Raw genomic sequence first — 17469 nt, 5'->3', positions numbered from 1 at the left:
GAGAACAGGAGGTTCCAGACATGATCCGCAGTTCTTCCGAGTCTTGTAGGAATTATGGAACCTCCACATGTGTGTAGAGAAACACCTCCACCCTCATCTCAGGTGATAGAGACAGACCTGAACAAGTTTCCACTACCAACCATGCAAGAGAGACCGTTGATACTTCCTCCTTCAATAGATGATTTGCAAAAAATCTCAAAACATGTACAGCGCTTTGTACCGGGACCAATGGGTTCAACTGGAGCAAAAGCGTATCTCAAAGACCTTGAATTCAGACTGGGTGGTTATCCTAATGCTACGGTTGAGGATAGAATCAGTCTGATAAGGCTCTCTTCGGACAGAGAGGTGTTCACCTTCATCGAGCGTCTACCTGATGCAACGAGAAGGGATTACAACCTTCTGTGTGGAGCTTTGATCAGAGAGTACGACCCCGGCACGGGACCTGCTGGTTTCCCAGCTGCTGACAAGGTCACGCAAGGCAAGCATGAACATCCAAAGGTTTATTACAAAAGAATCTTCCAAGCTTATTTTGGTTACAGAAATGAAACCGGAATGGAGGAAGAAGAAGGTTTTAAATTTGTTTTCAGCAAAAATCTCCACACTGACATACACATGTCAGTACAAATTATGGCAAATTTCAGAGAAAAATCCATCAATGAGATTAAACAGTGTGCTGTGAATGTGTTTGAGGCATGTTCTCATGCTAAGACGCCCATAGAGGTGTTTCCTGGTATAAAGGTTAAACCCCACTCCCTAGAACTGGAAGGATGGAGTGCATCGCCTCCCCCTCCTAAGAAAGGCGAGAAAAAGCAGTCTTTTCAAACTAACAAACCGCGTCATGAAGGTGCACGCTGGGACAAAAAAGCTCCTCTTTCAGAGGATGAACGTGATTATCGTAAATGGGGTGTGCGTAGGACGCAAAGATATGGGATCCAAGAGGACCCATATTATCAGGGGAAGTCCGAAAAGGAACCCCCAAAAGACTTACCTAGCCGTCCCCCACCTCGGACGAAACGAACCGAGGCGAAAAAATCACAAAAGTTCCAGAAACAAGGCCCTACACCTCTGAGCTTGGAAGAGACAGAGAAACTACGCAGGTTTTTAGAAACTTTGAAACACGCTGAAATGGGAAACCAACCTGGAGCACTATGCAGTGATGTAATCACTATTATATCTGAGGGCGCGAATGACAACATTACAGATGTCGGTGGAACACACCAAGACATTGCTGTTGTTGCCTCCAACAACCCCTCATCGGAAGAAGGGGGGGTAAACTCACACACAAACGATGACGAGTCATCGCAAGCTGAACACTCAGAAACAGCTACTGCTGTGCTGACGGTTCAGACAAACCAAGATTACACAGACAAGGCTGAACGTGTGAAGAAGCGTCAGAAAAAACCCAAAAGGTTTCTGTGTAACTTTATCAGAAGGGGGGTCGCCAAAAAGGCTTACCTGTCAGTAACACTCGAAGGTGTCCTCACACACGAAGCACTTCTGGACGGTGGGGCAGACATAACAATTATGTCAGCTAAACTGTTCGAGGAGCTGAGGACAGCCGCTGCCGGTGTTAACAGGATAATACCTCTCACTGAATGTGCTATAGAAATGCAGGGTCTCTCAGAGAAGAGGACAACCCTGACAGCTGTAGCAATGGTTCACATGCAGGTTGGCAGAATGACACTATACCACCCGGTACACGTGTCTCGTGTCGACTCATTCCCATTTTTGGTTGGCCAGGATTTTATTAATCGCTTCGACGCGATTATAGATTATGGTGATCAAACGATGTGGGCAAAGGTGAGCAAACCACTGCCAACAGATATGCCTCCGGAGTGTAACACAAACTGCCTAACAGCAGGTTCCGCGGAAGGCGCAAAGGACTCCTCAGCCGAGGACACGAGCCCGGTGAGTACTCCTCTGACATCATGTGAAACCAAAGAGACCCACCCGGTGGTCCAAACTCTGACCCAACAAGACAGCCTCCTCTGTGAGCTGGAGCAGTCAGAGTCCACCAAACACTACCTACCACTGGTAGTTAAAGGTGTAGAGATCCAAGGGTCCCACACCAACGATGCTGTTCTGTCTCTGTGGACAGATAAATCAGCAATTAACCGAGCTTTCTATGAAACCTTGGTTCACAAACACGTGGGTCTAGAACTAATTAAAAAAGCTTTCCGCTTTCCATTAGTTCCCAATAGTTCACAGGTAATGACCGCAGAAGGAGTCATTAACCTAAAACTGAACTGGAACCAACGAGAACTGGTTCACCCGTTTCTCGTGATCCAAAACTTACCACATGCATCCTACATAGGCTCTGACATCTTGGTAAGGTTGGGTGTCCATGTGGACACGATCAACAAGGTGCTGTGGTCCCTAAAACCAGCCACAAAGGATCCTCCTGTGCTAGACACAGCAAACCTTAAGGCTGGGCAGACCATTCCAGAGGCCTGCCAGGTTGCTAGCAACCAAACCACCACAGTACTACCTCAGGTGATTAACCTAATGGTGCGAATCCACATAATAGCTGGACAAGCTATTCGCCATAAACAGGCATATTTTCAACCTTCTCCTGCATTTTTCAACTTGGGACTGTCCGTGGAAGCCACGAACCAAGTGAGTGTTGACTCCAGGACCACATCTATTGCTGTGTGTAACACAGGCATGGATGAGGCGATGATCCCAAAAAACACTAGGCTAGGATGGTTGATTTCCACTGATTTTCATGATTTTGAACTAGGCATTCCATTTCTGGGAGGACTCCCAGATAACCTGGTACCGAGTCAAGAAGCTGGGCCAGTATGGTTCACAAAACCAACACAGGCCATAGCTCTTTTCTCAACCGATGATGTCGACCAAGGGCCTCAAACTTATGGTGTCTTACCCATACACAGGTCCGACGACTCAGAAAGAGATTCGTTGGAGCTCCCCATGGAGCAAGAACCCTTATCAGTCTCATCACAGATTGATCAGGTGGTCGCCCAAGCCGACGCTCTGACATCTGATAAAGAAAGAAACAAACTTCGCCAAGTTCTTTTAAAATATGAAAAGTCATTTTCAACTGACCCAGACATCATCCAACTTCAGAAGTTGGATCCTGCAATTAACTCGATGATACTGTATCTGACTGACCCAGACAAATACACTCCATCGAAAGGCGAACTGGATTCCAATCCAGACCTTAAAGTCCTCTTTCAGCTGCGCAAACAGTTAAAACTACTCAGGGACAACCTAACTTTAGCTCATGGAGCGACGTCCTCACCCGTGTTCGCGGTCTCCCATGACCGAAGGGGGGTGACGCCAGTTAGGGTAATGCTACCAGACGCGATAACGTGATCAAATCTGACATTCAGAGTGAGTGACGCACCGAAACGTCGTTTTCTAGTTGCTTAATCACTACTTTTGTCAATGTTGAAACGTTGTTTTACTGGTTGCTTAGTCACTGTCTTTGTCGATGTTGAGACATCGTTTAATTGGTTTTTGGTATTGTTTCTGAACACCCCAAGTAAGAATGAATTTTGTGTGTAGTTGAGTTAGAGACTAAGAGGCCTTTAACTATGCCAACATGCAGTTCATTTGTTAAGATGTAATCTTTGCGGAGTCAATGTAGATTAATGCTACCTTAAGTTCCATAGTCTACATTGATCTTACAACGCTTAAGCCGAACCTACTCGAACAATTCTATTCGGGGGGATAGCTAATTCTTTTTGATGAGTCTCGCCATAGACTCCAAAAACATTTATGGGGAAACCAAACACCCAATCTCAAGTCGTTCGTCTAGAAGACAACAGACAATTGAACCAAACTATATTTTGCCATGTAAATCTAACTTAAACCAAGTTAGGAATGGAAAAATAGTTTGGAATGCCCTTCTATAGGTATAAACCCCTATAACTACCCTTTTCAGCATGTTCCACCCCTTAACTGGTAGCTGTAGCTGTTCCCAATCATAATAGCTTACACACCAGGTGCATATAGGTTAAGGCCTTATGTAAAATCCCCTTCATAAGCCCACCTTAAACCACATAATTGCATGACACATTGAACCAGAACGGCACCGACTGGACGCCATCCAGCGATGACCTTCGCTGGAGGAGACCTGCAATCCTGACGTTGGTCTCCACTCTTCATCCAGTGGCCGCATCTTCAGTTCAATCCAAGGGAACCCCTCTGTATGCTGATCAATCAACACCTCCATTCGTTGTGGATTTATCGTTGTGGATTATATGACTTTTTCCAATGGATTACAGACTCTGTTTCCAAGGGGTTAAAACATTGCTACAATGGAATTACCAAAAACATTATGGAATTACCAAAAACGTTGTGGATTACCTCCTTTGACTTTTGTTTTCCTTGCTGGATTACATCAAGCTCAAGGACATTCGAAGGCGTAAGTTCATGTTGGAATTCATCCCCATGAACAGGCGATGATTTCCAAAGAGGGGACTGTAGTGAACTAAGCCTCAGGTCAAATCCTGACCTTGAGGGCCTTCCTGGGACAAGAACTGTTATTTCATTGATTTGAGTCCAGAAACACAAGATTAAGTTCATCCAGAGACTTTCTAAGTGTCCTGCACTGATCAATTGAAAGAACACTCTCTTTTTTATTATCATTACTATTTTCTTGATAATCAAAGTGTGTTTAGTTCAAACCATTTTTAAATGTTGAAGTGAACTACTCATTTTAAATCAACTGTGAAACAGTATTAATGAATTTTTAATCCTCATTCAAAGTAGAAATCAAGTTAGAACGTGTTACAGAGTAATTATGCATTTTCTGATTTTCTGTCTGAAATGAGCAAGTGTAAGTTGGTCCAAGGTTGGAGACAAATGCAAACAAGTTTGTTGGAACGAACTGTCATGTTTTTAAATCCTCTCAGACATAAATAGAGAAGCTGGCACCTGTTTCCTCCCAACTCGCCTAAACATTTCTCTTGTCTGTCTCAAAAACATTTTCAGTCTGTTCCAAAACATTTTTCTGTTTTCTGACTTCTAGTGACCTCTTACGTCACAAAAACACACCCCTGATTAGCTATTTCGGCCAATCAGGACTGCCCAAATGAACCGGAAACAGAACTCTTTAAATGTCGGCACTTCCTAGTTCCAGCCAGTGCGGTGGGAGAGCAGTTCAGTTCCGAGAGCAGAACCGAACAGAAAAAGTGCTGGAGAGAACAGGAGGTTCCAGACATGATCCGCAGTTCTTCCGAGTCTTGTGGGAATTATGGAATCTTCCACATCTGAGTAGAGCCTCTGACGGACTTACTCCTCATGTGAGTCTACCAGTGGGGTGAACGTGTGTCGGACGGAATACCGTCACTACTTCGGACGATTCACAGCTGTTCCTACGGAGACGCTGAAAGGGTGCGTTAAATGGAACTCCGTACCAGTGGAGACACCTTCTACAGGTAAAGAGTCGATTTACACTACCTAAGTGTACCGAGGAGGAAGCTGAGTTCTAATGGAGCGTGCCGTTCTGATACCGACACATATTCACTCATCCATCTTTTCCTCTCCATTTAAACTTCATTTCCATCTTTAAAACTCTTCTATCTTGCCAGTAATTCATCCAGATATTTTCAGAAATGTCTGTTGGGTTAAAGTTGCAAGGGAAATCATGGCCGTATGGTTTCCTAATTGTAAAGCTTGCTAATTAATTATGTTGTTGTTGAAATTAATTTGCCAAATTAATGTAAATGTTTGATGTTAAACTTTGATTCTGTTAATAAATGACCGCATTCATTTGATGGGTCAAAGAAAATTAACGTCTCACGTTACATTTAATTATTCAATGCACGATATTATTCAGTCCAGAAAAATGAAAGAATCCGTTTAATTTATGAATATATCACAGATATATGTTCATCTACACAACTCATGAAAACCCAAAATGCCTGTCCCAAAAAATTAGCATATCATGAAAAGGTTCTCTAAACAAGCTATTAACCTAACCATATGAATCAACGACGTAACTCTAAACACCTGCAAAAGATTCCTGAGGCTTTTAAAAACTCCCAGCCTTGTTCATTACTCAAAACTGCAATCATGGGTAAGACTGCCGACCTGACTGCTGTCCAGAAGGCCATCATTGACACCCTCAAGCAAAAGGGCAAGACACAGAAAGAAATTGCTGAACGAATAGGCTGTTCCCAGAGTGCTGTATCAAGGCACCTCAGTGGGAAGTCTGTGGGAAGGGAAAAGTGTGGCAGAAAACGCTGCATAACGAGAAGAGGTGACCGGATCCTGAGGAGGATTGTGGAGAAGGGCCGATTCCAGACCTTGGGGGACCTGCGGAAGCAGTGGACTGAGTCTGGAGTAGAAACATCCAGAGCCACCGTGCACAGGCGTGTGCAGGAAATGGGCTACAGGTGCTGCATTCCCCAAGTCAAGCCACTCTTGAAACAGAGACTGCGTCAGAAGCATCTCGCCTGGGACTGCTGCTGAGTGGTCCAAAGTTATGTTCTCTAATTACAGTAAATTTTGCATTTCCTTTGGAATTCAAGGTCCCAGAGTCTGGAGGAAGAGAGGAGACACAGAATTCACATTGCTTGAGGTCCAGTGTCAAGTTTCCACAGTCACTGGGGTGCCGTGTCATCTGCTGGTGTTGGTCCACTGTGTTTTATCAAGGGCAGGGTCAATGCATCTAGCTATCAGGAGATTTTGGAGCACTTCATGCTTCCATTTGCTGAAAAGCTTTATGGAGATAAAGATTTCATTTTTCAGCACGACCTGGCACCTGCTCACAGTGCCAAAACCACTGGTAAATGGTTTACTGACCATGGTATTACTGTGCTCAATTGGCCTGCCAACTCTCCTGACCTGAACCCCATAGAGAACCTGTGGGATATTGTGAAGAGAAAGTTGAGAGACACAAGACCCAACACTCTGGATGAGCTTAAGGCCGCTATCGAAGCATCCTGGGCCTCCATAACACCTCAGCAGTGCCACAGGCTGATTGCCTCCATGCCACGCCACATTGAAGCAGTCATTCATGCAAAAGGATTCCCGACCAAGTATTGAGTGCATAACTGAACATGATTATTTGAAGGTTGGTGTTTTTTGTATTAAAAACACTTGACTTTCATTGGTGGGATGAAATATGCTAATTTTTTGGGACAGGCATTTTGGGTTTTCATGAGCTGTATGCCATAATCATCAGTATTAAAACAATTAAAGACCTGAAATATTTCAGTTGGTGTGTAATGAATCTGAAATATATGAAAGTTTCATTTTTATCATTACATTATGGAAAATAATGACCTTTATCACAATATGCTAATTTTTTGAGAAGGACCTGTAGGGATATAAATGTTAAAATAATAACTCCCAATAGTCATGGAGTCAGCAGATCCAAAGAATTTAAACATTTTGAGCAAACCTGTAAATGACCTCAGTTAGACACAAGGCGGCAGCACGGTGGCGCAACTGGTAGAGCTGCTGCCTCTCAGCGAGCAGGTCCCTGGTTCAAACCCCAGTCCAGGGGCCTTTCTGGGTGGAGTTTGCATGTTCTCTCCGTGCATGCGTGGGTTTTCTCCGGGTACTCCGGTTTCCTCCCACAGACCAAAAACATGCATGTTAGGCTGACTGGTAACTCTAAATTGTCCCTAGGTGTGAGTGAGAGAGTGAATGGTTGTTTGTCTCGTTTGTCTCTATGTGTCCCTGTGATGGACTTGCGACCTGTCCAGGGTGTCCCCCGCCCCTCGCACAGTGATTGCTGGACATGGGCACCAGCGACCCCCGTGACCCAAAATGGAATAAGCGGGTAAAGAAAATGGATGGATGGATGGATAGACACAAGGCCACTGCTGTTGTCAATATTAAAATATGATGGAAACACGCACATGCAGGCTCATTGAAATAGATGCTGGATGAAAAAAAGGCGGTGAAAAGCACAATCAGCACACATCTGTGAGGTTCTTCAGCCTCTGCCTGTCCTGCTGTGCCTGGAAGAGCCTCCCTCTGTGATCAGTGAGCAGACGAATGTGCAGAGTCCCATCTGAGACCCGAAGACAGACCAAGAGACATGTAAAATTAAGAGACCTGAAAATAGAAAGTCCTGTTTTCCTCATTAGCAGCAAAAAAGTATTTGATATTGGGTTATTGATTGAAAAATAAAAAGCTCTTTGCTTCTCCTTTTCTTGGTTTGTCTAAAATATACCCCCAGGATCAAACCCTGTAATTCAGCTGCTATCTGTAGCATCTCTTAAACCACAAAGAGGATAGCCACTTCGTAATGCTGAAGAGAAAGACTAGAGGGCTCTTCATAATGGCTCTGAGTAGCCGGGTTCAAGGTAAGAACCCATTTCCTGCTCGTGCTGCTTATTTTGTCGTGAGTGAAAGCCTGGGCAGGATCAGGTATCTTTTAATGGAGCAGAAGGAGTTTTGTGTTAGAGGCCTGTGACATGTTGTGGAAAGCTGCACGGGGTCAAGAGCACACATCACCAGAGAGGGATCACACAGATCAGACTGGGTCACGCTTAAAATTAGCTCAGCTTTCTTTTCGTCAGTGCTGGAAAGCTGGTCCTCCTGAGACCGAAGGCTTTTCACAGACTCATCAGCCAGACAAGGCAGAGGGAAACATCTCTGTTTGTTCCATTTTACCTCCATCAGGATGTTGCACCGGCCAGATAATCTTTACTCCAAGGGTTTGAGGCCTCTCAGCTTTCTGTGCTTATCAGATCTACCATCCAGAAATCGACAGGTACTTAGTCGCATGATGACATGTTAATCTGGAACCACTGTGAGGGTGTTTTCATATGATCAACTTTCTCTGTTAGTGATCATACAGTGTGCATCGATCAAACACTGTATATTCCTACTTGTCTGTGATGAAGAAAAACAGCTAATGTGCTGATTTCATTCTGATTAAAAAAGCAAAGCACCCAAAGTGAAGGTCAGGGCCATGAGACCAAGTTAAGATTACAATATCATCACTGGGGCATTACTGGTCCCATGTCAGAGTGTGACACCCCTCAGGACTGGGTGAACTGGTGCAGAGTCATCCAGATGTTGTACTCTCACCTGCTGTTGGCTCACAGCTCAGAGGTCTCATATATGAACACAAATGCTACGTGCACCTGGTTCCAACATGTCCAGATGTACCAAAATGAACGTTGCATGAAAGTGTGCTGAATTAAAATTAACCTCCAAAAACACAACGCATTTTAAAAATGATCAAAACAACTTCACTACACTGTAAACTGTAAAGTTTATTTTGTTTTTGTTGCATGTAGACCTGCAAGGTGCACAGACGGATAAGGCGCATAAATGTGAATTGCCTAAGAGGCACTTCTATTCTCTTTGTAAAGAAAACTAAGTCAGATCAGTAAATTAACTCCGAACAACACATGTGGTGACCCCTCAGGTCGACATGGCGCAGACAGTGATGCATGCTGCAGTAGTTAACTACATGAAGTTGCACGTAATGCTGGAATAATGAAAGCTTTGACACTGCTGGAGGACAGCACCAGTAGAAGAATTGAGAAGCAGCAAGTTTTGACCAAATAGTGTCACGTTTTTGTCCCCTTTTCTACCTCAGATGATGATGTTTCATGTTTTGTTTCTCCTGCCAAGTGTTTTCAGCTCCTGTCACTCTGAGCCACGCCTCCTCTGCCCTGCCACTGCAATCAGCCTCATCCATCGCACCTGTTCACCTCCCTACTTAAGCTCCCTGTTCACCCTCATTCAGTGCCAGATTCTCAAACCTCTTCCATCAGTAGAAATCCAGCATTCCTTGTTCTTGACTCCTGCCTTGACCATGAACCTCTGCCTGTTTTTTGACTCCTCACCTTGCCCTTTCTGGATCTGTCTGCACATCTGACCATAGTAACAACCCCGACTCCCTCTTGACTTCTCTTTGGATCACATATTGGCTCTGGCTTCTCCTCTCTGCTTCTCCGTGCTTGAACCTTACTACGTCTACCGGACCATGAACCTGGATTCTTCTTTCTGGACTCTAAACTAGCCTGGACCGCTCCACTGCTGCAGTTCACTTTCCCTGAGTGATGTCACTGGCAACAGCGAGACTACAGCTCCAGAAGAACCATCAAGACAGAAAGTTAGTGTTAACCTCAGAACCTCTCAACATCCCTTCTCCAAGAACCAGTCCACGAACTCTTCTGCCTTGACAGTCCGGACTGGTCCCTGGACCCAGACCTTGACCAGAAGCAACGTGTTTACAACAAACATATTTAAACCATTCCTGTGTTCTGGTGTTGTGCTGATCCAAAACCAGTTCTTGTCAAAAAGGGTATTTCTCAGTCGTTCCTGCATCGTGCCATGCCAGCTGTATGAGATCATCTCATCCATATGATGCCCAGATATATTAAATTCCTTTACACCACTACTGAAACACTTTGTTGATTCAATTTGATTCAGTTTATTTATATAGTGCCAATTCACAAGTTGTCTCAGGGCACTGAACAGAAACATTTACAGTTCATAGAAAAGCCAACTGGTAAAAGTTACCTATCTAAGGAACTGCTGATGTGCAGTGACTCATTTCTTCACATCAACTAATGACAAAAGTTGTAAGTTCTAAGCTCCTGAGTGCCTCTGTGTTTATAGTAATTATGTTATTAAAGGCATGTGAAAAGTTGGAAATGCCTCAGGCTCAAAAGTGTGCCACAGGCAGAGCTGCGGCCCCAGCAGCTTCTTTGCGATTGTGTGGTAAACACGTTCTTTTACCTTATTTAGGAGCATCTCAGACTCACATTCCATTAAATTCCTCTATTTCCTGTGTTTAAACATCATGTTTGATCATGCAGAGAGAGCATCATGCATGTAGGATGTATCTGCTTCTTTATGTATATTTAAATTGAGTCGTGTCAGGGGAGGTGTCTTGTGCACTCAGTTCCACATTTGTTCAGCTGTATGAAGGAAAGGAGGGTAGAAACACGCATGTGCATGGTTTGATAATATTAAATTTTGTACACGCACTTCTTATTTTGTCCATGCACCAACTTTTAGTATGAAAGCTGCACAGCCTTTCATACATAAGATCCCAAGTCCTTTTCCCTTCTGCAGCCATACATGCACAGCATAGTCTTCTATGGAAATGTAGAACATGAGCCGACACCCCTCCAAATGCAGACTATTGATTCTGGTGTTTAGAAAAGCTTACATATGAAACGTATAGAAACACATGATCCCAGTAGTTAAAACAGTGTGGAATTACAAAGGGTGTTGTAAAGAATTCAATACCTGTGTCTAGATGGCAGATAGACATAAAGGACTTCTGTGATGACCGTGCACAATAAAATGAACCTCCTTGACTTGACCAAGCAGAACTTTAACGATTGTGGGAGTCCTCAAGCAACCATTGGACCCAACAGCATGTCACTGGGACATCTGTACAGCCTAAATGCTAGACAACTGCACAACATGTTCACCCACATAATGCAAACCAGCAATGTGACCCCTAATAAGCTTCTTCAGATGGTAGCACTGCTGTCTAATGTGTCTAAGAGGCATCCTCTGTTCTAGCTGTGGTTGAGTAGTTTCAGCAGTCATACTCCAGTGGGGGAGTTGCGGATTCGATTCCACCAGCAGTCACATGCTGAATTCTGTTCAATTAAATTCAAAAAAACTTTATTCATCCCAAAGGGAAATTATTTGTTGTTGTAACTCATTATCCTCATTTCATTAAGAGATGTTATAGATACTGATGGCTGTAGACAGGAAGGATCTCTTGTAAAGATCCATCCCACAGTGGATCCTAAGAAACTGGCTGCAGATGCCGTCCGATCTGTCCACCCAGACTTGGCTGGCCTCTCGGTTCCCCTGGGCTGTAGGACCGCCCAAATGCATGGCAGAACTCCTCCCAGTGCGATGGCCACTCCTCCCAGCAGTCTGCCGAGCTCCTCATCAGACAGACAACTGTTGGTGTCGAGGGACGATCCTGTCCTTCTGCTGTCATGAGCCGTGTCCCCCGCCAGCCTCAGGATCCCAGCGGCCAGGCACTCGAGCACAGCTGGCAGGTAGATGAGAATGCATCCACAGAACATCCTTTTCAACTCATTTGAGATTTGGGGCTGTAATTGAGATATCATTTGAGCTTTTGAGATGTTAATCAGCTGCTGGTTGTAGAAAACTGCCTTGTTGCCATGGTTACGCATCATAACAAATGTCCAAAACTAAAAAAGTTTCAGTAAAAATCCTTCCAGCTGCACAGCATCTGATACCAGAGGAAACAATCCTCCAAAAAATGTGATTTACATCCAGAAAAAGAGGAATTAAAGTTTCCAAAAGCAAAATCTCAGAATAAAAGTAACAGAGCTGCTCCAACATGCAGCCACCTTGAGCGGCGCAATTGTTGAACATGAAGTATCCCTGGGCAAGGCACTGAACTCCTCATTACCTCCGATGTGCGTCTCTGTTGTGACATCAAAGAGAGACCTTTCTGTCTCTCTTTGTATCATTGCAATCTAAAGTTCTGATAAATCTTTGTAGAGATCTAGTAGAGTGCTGTATGAATGGGTAAATGAGGACACAGGTTGTAAAGCAGTTTGAGTATCTTGATAAGATAGAAAGGTGCTATGTAACTACAGTCCATTTACTATTTATCATTTAATGACACTCCAGCAACTGCCTGATAACACTATCCTTCCACTTTTCATGCCACCACTTACAGTATAACTCCTGGAAATGTGCCTGCTCATTGAAAATCTAATTATTTACATTCCCATAACTGGACTGTATGTGGATGAAATTACATCCTAAACAAACCAGTTTGGGTGCTTTTCTTGTTGTTGTTGTTGTTGTCAGAGAGTGAATTTCTAACTTCTGAAAGGCTCCTTGCATCAGCATATCTGTCATAGAAAAGGCATTTATTGAAAGAAATATACTGTGTGGCTCGTCAGACGATATGATGTTAAAGAGGCAATCAGTTTCAGGGTTACGTCACTCAGTGTCTCACAACACCAGATTTGACTGACCACTGACTGCGGTTGATGCTGTGAAGGCAGACATGCAGCGTGCTGCCTCATCCATCAGCAGCCCGTACACCCATTATCCCCTCAGGAGAAGAAAACATCAATAAATTACCAAGCCAATGAGACTAATTCATTTTGGTGATGGAGTTTCACCTCGAGTTGACACTGAGACTGATGGAGAAGTGGCTGCCACCTGTAATGAAGCCCTGCCTGTCCTGAATGCAGAGGAAGGATGGACCTGATCCCAGATGAAAAATAATGGGTTTCTTTTAAAGAGATAGAGATCCAGTCAATCATGATACTCCTGCACCATCATCATCATATCTGGGTCTATAACTTTGCAACATGCACACACACTCGCCCTAAAAATACCTCCCAACAGCTTCATTTCAGTCGTGATTGAACTAAAGCAAAATTGACTGTAAGTAATATGCTGTCATATTGGACAGAGTTTCACTCATAGCAACCTGGTAACCCGAGATCTGCTCGACCTGACGTCCCTTCTCTTGTGGGATCGGTGTGTGTCTGATACGGTGCCTCGGGCTGTTAGGGCGGCAGCACCGAGACAGAGTGGGGCAGGGCGAGAACGTCCGATTCCGGGAACAAAGCAGAACAGGATGCCCGTAAGGCCCAGATAACATCACCAGCAGACCGTGAGGGCCAATGGACAGCGGGGTACAAATGAGGCATGGATTAGGTTACTCCATCTGTTAGAGAGCATGTCATATCACACACACACACCAACACACACACACACACACACTGCAATCATAGTGCACAGCAGCAGCCAGGTGGTGACAGCATGGGCGAACATTTGGCAGAGCGCAGTGGGAGGTAAAGGTGTGAGTCAGGTGGAGGGACACACACACACACACACACACACACACCGAACATATTTCTGTTTTTGTTAATTTGAACTGCCAAAAGAAAAAAAACATCCAGCGCCAGAAAGCTGCATTTATAAAATATCAAAGCAAATTTCCACATGTCACATATTTCAACACAATCGTTTGAGCTGTTTTGAATGCCAGCTCAACGTAAACCCAGTTCTTTGATAACAGAGTGAGGTGTTTCACTTTGGGAGACGGCTCCAATACATCACGTCTGTCTGACACAGACCATCGGAGCCGTGCACCGGCTCCACTAACATCAGCCTATAAACATTATGATAACTTTATCATTATCATAACTTTTTCTGAACTCGAGATTGTTTTGCGTAAGGCAGAGTGTGATGTGTTTTCGTTCATGGAATACCAGGACATTAATCAAGGTTCTGTGTTAGTATAATATAAATATCTCTTTTTGATTTCTCACACCCAGAAATCAGATAAAACAATCTTCAGAATCACTAAAGCCCATCGAGTCTAAAAGAAGCTCAAAGCTGCCAGTTTCATGTCTGCGCTGGATGATGCTGATACATTTATAAACTGGAAGCATGTTTACCTGAAGCTCAGGTTTATTAATATATTTAAATCTCTTACTCATCACTGAACGTTGTGTGCTAATGTTGGACAGATTGATTTCTTACTGACTGGTGTGACCTCACATTTCTATTCTTGGGCTTATTTCATTATATCTGCAGGCCCCAGTCCTGAAGGAAACACAAGACAATCCAAGAGTTGCTTGGACATATTCCTGTTATTCGTTTCCAAATCTTCTAATTAACTGGGGGGGGGGGGGGGGGTATTAAGCTCGCTGCTCTCTTTGCCTAAAATTAACTTTAGAAAAGAACAAAGTTAATGTTTGTAGCTGATCTCATCGAGACCATGCCAGATGCTTTTTAAACAAATATGTTGTGACACTTTCTAACAAAAACCCATAAATACCAGTGCACCACCACTAGGTGGCAACACTGCCCACATTAACAACATATCAAACAGACAAACTGTCGTTAAACTTTCTCTAAAACTTTTGTTTTCCCTTTTGTTTAAAAGTTCCTCTGAATTATGCAAAATGTGAGCACACTAAGTTTAATGGCAACAAAATCAGGATTTTTCATTTCTGGGTTGTAGCTGCTGCCCTTTTCCAGCAGTCACTGTGTGAGAGGTGGGGACACCCTGGACGGTCTGCAGTCCCTCACAGGGACACATAGAGACAAACGAGACAAACAACCATTCATGTTCACACTAGGAACAATTTAGAGTCACCAATCAGCCTAACATGCATGTTTTTGATCTGAGGGAGGAAACCAGTACCCAGAGAAAACCCATGCGTGCACGGAGAGAACGAATTCCTCACAGAAAGTTAGAAAGTGACACCATCAAGAAATGCAACAGTTTAGACCATTTATCAAACATTTATAGGCTCATGTGAAAACTTGCACAAATTCCACTGCTGCCTTCATTCATTCATTCAATTCAACCTTTTTTGAGTCAGATTAATCCCATTGAGCCTCGAGGACTCTTTTATGAGAGCGACCTGATTTCAACAAAGAGTGATGACAACAATGGACAACAACAACAATAGGCATACACATTTAAGTTTCTCTCTTTTTTTTTTTACAAATCCGAAACAAAATGGCAACCAAAAGGACAATCAAGAGGAATAGCAGCAAAAACAGTTAGATCACAAGGCGATTTAGGAAACTACAAACAGGAACGTGTGTGCGTTGGTTTTTGTCAGGTACTTCCTGTTTGCTCAAGATGAGAGTTCTGTGATGGAGTTAAATTCAACGCAGTCTGCTCCTCAGATAAATAGTGTTAAATTGTTATTTTTATATATGAAAGTTTCTGTTCAGTGCCCTGAGACGACTTCTGTTGTGAGTTGGTGCTTTATAAATGAACTGAACTGAAATCAGCAAAGGATAATTGTCAGATTGGTATGTAAACATTGTCAGTGCACTCTCAGACCTTTATTACCTGCAGCGTCCCCTCAGTGCGGCGTGAACTCTGCAGAAAGGCCTTCTCTTACTCTGCTCCTGTAACCTGGAACACCTCGCAACAACATCTGAAGCTGTCCACTTTGGTTTCTTTAAGGGATTTTAAACATTTGATAAGGTCATTAGAAAAATCAAAGCAAGTATGTTCTTGTTTTTAGTATTATAACTTGTTTTACTTATTATATATATATATTTCAGCCTCTCCTTCTTCAAGGGTTGCCACAGCAAACTAGAAGGCAGATGGTGGGGGTTAAGGGCCTTGCTCAAGGAATGAGGGTGGAGGCAGGTGTGGGTGCTTCACCTTTCCCACCCACATTTTGATGTTATCGGTACCAGGAGTTGAACCAGCGATCTCCCAGTCACAGACCCACCTTCTCTAACCTCTGCGCCACCACTCCCAGATTTTACCTTGTTTTATATGGCACCTTAATTTGATTGTTATTGTAACACTGCTTCTTATTTTTATTTGCTTTTTATTGTTGTATATCGATGTCTGTCTGTAACAGGTCTCTCTTGTAAGCGAGTCCTCGTGACTCGACGAGACTAACCTATATAAAGTTTAATGACAATTATTTTGAGTAAACTGAACTGATTAAACGGGCTGGACGCCTGGCAGTCTGATCAGACAGGTGTTCACATGAATAATTTATATTATCCGTGCACAGAAAGGCCAAAACTTCTGAATATTTTTAAAGCTAGCTATCATATATTGTACAGTTGTTAAAACTACCACATAAATCCCATGATTAATGTACATCTGGCAACACTGCTGCTGTGTCTTGAGAACTGTTTTCTGCTGGTTGACCGTTGTTACAGAGTCCTCTGTGGTAAATATAAAATCTTATTGTCAGAGTGAGCTGTCCATGTAGATAACTCCAGATGTGGATAACAGTTTTCATATCCCCTGTCTGTATGTTGACATTTTTTCACTACTCGTCAACCAGACTTGTGAGATCATTTTTAAACTTGTCAAGATTTTAGCAGATCCTGGCAATTCAATAAGACTTGTAATCGGATGTAACTCACCAACTTGTGACGTCTGACTAATGAATGTCTCTTGGAATTAATGGGAGACACAGCAGGCGGCAGAGCCACACCTCCTCCTTAAAACTGTGCTTAAAAGTCTGTTTTATTAAATCATTTATGAACAGATTTGCACTGACTCTTAGAAACATGGAACAAAGGCTATTTATTTAAATGGTGACCTTACCAAAAGCCCAGAGGTAAATCCTGCTAATTAGTGCATGACACTCACTCTGCAACATTTAGAGACAGTATTAAATAAAGCATTTAGCACGGAGCCAAAATGTTGAACATTTCAAATCTCAAGGGTTGAGAAATGAGCACAGTGGAGTCAAACATGTTCTACAACCGAATATAGGAAAATATTCTAATTTTAGGATGAATCAAAGAGGAGGAATTACCTATATTCAGTTATCTCATCTTATCATATCAAACAAAAAAACAGGAAGTAAAAAACAAGACAGAAAATCCACCAGCAGCCTGTCGCCGTCAATGTCATTGATCTCTGGTGCAGCAGTCCACACAGAGGTCAAAGTTGAGTCCTGCTGCGTCACACACCGGCAGACCGGCGCTGTCAGAGGACGCATTGTCCGAGGACATGGTGTCAGAGGACATGGTGTCAGAGGACATGGTGTCAGA

Source organism: Nematolebias whitei, chromosome 4 (assembly GCF_014905685.2).
Source record: "Nematolebias whitei isolate Nwh7 chromosome 4, NemWhi1, whole genome shotgun sequence".
In the NCBI taxonomy this organism is placed as follows: Eukaryota; Metazoa; Chordata; class Actinopteri; order Cyprinodontiformes; family Rivulidae; genus Nematolebias; species Nematolebias whitei.
This window is presented reverse-complemented; position numbering follows the sequence as displayed.